At 43.3% G+C, this 4,204-nt stretch overlaps 1 long non-coding RNA gene across 1 annotated transcript in view; it reads right to left on the bottom strand.

The window, feature by feature from the left end:
* Positions 1–4,204, bottom strand: part of LOC135284646 (uncharacterized) — a 34,586-nt gene that overhangs the window by 172 nt on the left and 30,210 nt on the right. The gene's annotated exons all lie outside the window — the stretch shown is intronic.

Genomic DNA, 4,204 nt, shown 5'->3' with positions numbered 1-4,204 from the left:
CTGCCAAGAGAAAATGGATAGTAATTTCTTCTCAGCTCATTATCACAGCTCTTTAAACAACCTGAGGGCTATGAACTAATGATTTAAGTCAGGCCCTGATTAAAGTCCTGCTGTCAACATGGAAGGCCAGAGTGATTTCCCTATCTGTGAGTTGCCCTCTCAGCAGTCACCTCCTAAATTATCTCACAACGGAGAGAAAGACTTGCAGTCCTGGGATGTGGTGCAGGAGCATCACAGGGGAAAAGGAGGGTCTTTCATGAGGTAGATGTCAGGCAGGAAATGCTGTTCCCAAATAGGAAGACATGGGCCTCTGGACATCTGCATGGTCTTCATCCTGGGATATTTCCTGGTCTGATCTCATGGCTCACCCTGCTTTGAGCAGGAGCTTTCAATTAGAGACCACTGGAGTTCCTTTCCTCCTTGAATTACCCTAAGAACTTATAAACATATGAGAGAAGATGTACATGAAAAAAAATATAACAGAACCTGACGACCAAGAAGATGAGAGTGAAGAGTTTAGATCAAGGAGATGGGTTAATGAGTGTTTCTCTTTGTCTGGCCCCTTCTGCCTCTGAAGTGCACCAACACTCTGCATGATGACGGGTCTTTCAGCCCCTCTGAGGTGTCATGACTGATGCCATCATATTCCCATTGAAAATAGTATTTCTGAAGCCCTGGACCTGTTTCTCCCCTCTTGGATCAATGTCACAGCAGTAGCTCCTGGCCATCTAGTTATAAGATGGACAGTATAAATGAGACATGGTAAAGATGTGTGGCTTTTAAGAACAATGATTGGTGTCTCACACAGGTGTAATAGGAAGTTGTGGCATTTTAAAGGCCTGATCCTTCTTTAGGAACACTTCTAGCTACCTAAAAATATCAGGGGCAGATCCTGAATACCTAAATGACTTTGTGATGGGCATTTTAATGTTCAGACCCAGCAAGAACAGAGCAATGTAGGCTCTAAGTATCTTCTTGTTGCTGTTGCCATGGGTCTGTAACCAGAGACTATAGAAAAGATAGATGAAGATATTTTGGTGTCCAATGATAGGGTGATATTTGATCCTCCAGCACACTGTATGCTCACACCAAGATAAGGTACCCATTCTCAAATGATGTAGTTTGAAGAAAAAGCCAGTGGGTGTCTGAAATACACATGAAGCAGCTGGTTTAGGCAAAGGATTTGTTTTGAAATATTCCAACAAAAGTGCCCAAAGCTATGTGAGTGGTTTCTGTGAAACCTCTAGAAGCTCAGCACTCTTTAAACCAGCTATGTCCTTATTTAATGTGAAGCACATAACTTTGGCAGCCAAGTTTATTTTTGCCTGAAGACTGTTTTAATTAACACTAGTAGGTCATTCTGACTAAAGAAGAGTGCAATTGCTTTCATCTTAATCTTTCACTCTTTAATTAGAGATTGTCCTGAAACCAAGCCAGGAGCCCACACATCTTCACACCCACGTATACTGGGCCAAAGTCATTATTGAATTACATGCTGTATCTCTCTATCTGTACACAACGCAAACAGTGACTCTTGGGAAGTTGCTCAGTGACTCCAATGCTGTAAAACTTGTCCCCATGCCTTTATAAGTTTAGGTCAGGGGCTCAAGACCAGTGTCTATAGATGTACCCTGTAGCCCTTGCCTACGAAATCAGAATCAAGCCCAGATTCTTAAAATAAGCCTTAGTTCAGCATTAAGTATCATATCAGTGTGAATGGCAGGGAATAGGACTCAGGGAAAATGTGTTTGTTGAGCAGCTAAATAGCAAATTAATAACATAACAGTTACAGAAGAATGAGAGAGAAAGACCATAAGGACTTAAAATAATAGGAAGAAGATCAGATATCTGGCAAGTAGCAGCAGCAGCAGAAGAAAGTTAGCAGATTTTTCTGTGGGCAAGAGACAGCATTCACAAATTGCAGCAAAAGAAATTCCTATCAGACATATGGAAGCAGGTTGTCCAGAGAGGTTGTGAAATTTGCATCCTTCAAGGTTTCAAAAATTCATCTGAACAAGTCCCTGAGCAAGCTAATGCTCCCAGCCTAGGCTGAGCTGTCATCCCAACCAGCCACCACTGCTACTTGAGGCATCTTCCCATCCTCTCCATGGCATCTGATTAATTATGATCCCTGTAATTGTCTCTTTATACAATGAGAAATGTTAACCCTGTGTTTTCTTCCCTCTCCCAATTTTATTAAGACCATAATAAGGAATATTTTTTCTTGTCCCCTGTCAGTTTAGACTGAAAATTTGGCTAAAGGGATGATCTGTCTCTTGATTGCTGTGGGGGCTGGTGGTCATTGAGAAAGTGCACATAACACCGAATAATGTCAGTGAAGTCTCTGTCTTGAGCAGTCCTTTTTCTTCATCCATATTTGTTCATTTTCACCTGAATTGTAATAGGATCAGTATATGAGTTTTAGAAATTGTCTGACATCACCAGTCTCTGTGCACCTGTCTGTGGGCTTGTCAGATTACAGCTTTTTTTCCGCTCTGTTGCTCAGTGCATGACATTTCATCATCCCCTTGAATTAAAATATAAGAAGTGCTTCTCTGGGTCAGATCAAAGGTTCAATCACCACAATTCCAAAACTGAATGATGCCAAACACTTAAGGAGAAAGAGCAGAAGGAGCAGGAGGAGTGTACAGCATTACAACAACATGCTTGTTCTTTGGTAGATGCTCCTATTTTCTAGAAATTTGCCACAGATGGAGTTTGTACAGCAGCAATTATAGAGGGTCACAGTTTTTAATAGCTCCAATAGCCCCAATAGCTCCAGCCCATCAAGGGCTATGGGGCACCTGCAGCATCCCATCTCAAGGTGCTGTTGGGTCACATACCCTGTGAATGAGGCCACTTTCCCCTCTGTGTTCAGACAAGACCATTATCTGTGCAAGATCTCACTCTCATGGTAATGCACTAATTTTGTCTTCCCAAAAGAAAGACCACTCAGGTCTGGTTCAGTCAATAGCATACCCCCCTAGAAAACTTGCCTCAAGAGCTCATTTAGAAACTGATTTTATCTGACAATTTAGACTGTCCCACAGCAGAAACAGCTCTACCCTCTCAACAGGGCTCATAACCCACCTCCCCTCCCCCCCCACCGTAGAGTGGGGGGCATACAGGACATATTGTCTTTGGCATGAAAAGAGATTTCTAGTCTATTTATAAAGAAAATCCTAACTAAGCAGCGCTGATGTGCCCACTTGGTTGTAGATGTGTCTGAAGCCATAATCTCTGGGAAAAAATATGAAGAGAGTTGTAAGGCAGGCAGCAGGAGCTTTATTTATCAGAAGCCTGGCTCTAAATTGGCAGAGACCTGTGTGGGGATTCAGCAAGGAGCATCACCACCCTCCCCAAAGCAATAAGCTATTTAAACAGCACACTCTGTACTCTGGGCTAGCAGGAATTTGCGTAACTGTGCAAAGCCATGGAGCCTGGGATTTTCTAAATAAATGCCACATTTATCAGTGTCTGAAGCACAAGAACATCCCACCTAGCCTTCCCCAACCCCATAAGCCGGTGTCATTAATGAAGTCAGATGGCATTATTTTTTTCGTAAAGGGTTAAGAGAGTAATCCACAGCCACTGCCAGGAAGAGGCAGAACTAAACAGGCAACAAGGAGTTAGAGCCAGAAGAGAGATATAAAGCTACAATCAATCATCAGAATGGACTGCAATAAGAGCATATGCATGCAGAGCAAGAAAGAAAGCAAGAGGGCGTTTTGTTTGGGTAGCTAATGTTCCCTGGACAAGGAAAAAGAAAAATTCTCCTTTGGGTTTTTAATGCCACTCTAAATATTTATAGCAAGATCATGTCCAGCTGGTGAGTTAGCAGCGGCAAGGAGTAGGGAGGGAGGGTACATTTTCCCCAGCACCCCAACATCATTCTTGGGTCATTTCTTTACTTGAGAAGAGGGGAAATGCTGTAGATTGCCATGTTTACCCTCAAAGCGACTCATCTGCAAGAGTCAACTCCAGTGGCTCCTGCTCTTGCCCTCCCTCAGCTCACCTCACACACGTGTGTGCACACACACACAGATTGTGTGGGCAGCCTCCAAAAAGCTACACCAGCCTGACTCCACCCTGTCTTTAACATGGGGCTGGGCCTTCTGGGGTTTGACTGCCTTCAGGCATTTCACCATGTCAGAAAGGCCGTGTACAGCATGGCCATGATGCAAAGCTGCCATTTTTAGAGGAA

The sequence above is a fragment of the Passer domesticus genome, chromosome 1, assembly GCF_036417665.1.
Source record: "Passer domesticus isolate bPasDom1 chromosome 1, bPasDom1.hap1, whole genome shotgun sequence".
Lineage (NCBI taxonomy): Eukaryota > Metazoa > Chordata > Aves > Passeriformes > Passeridae > Passer > Passer domesticus.
The sequence above is the reverse complement of the archived record's forward strand: the minus strand, read 5'-3'. Positions and strand labels throughout refer to the sequence as shown.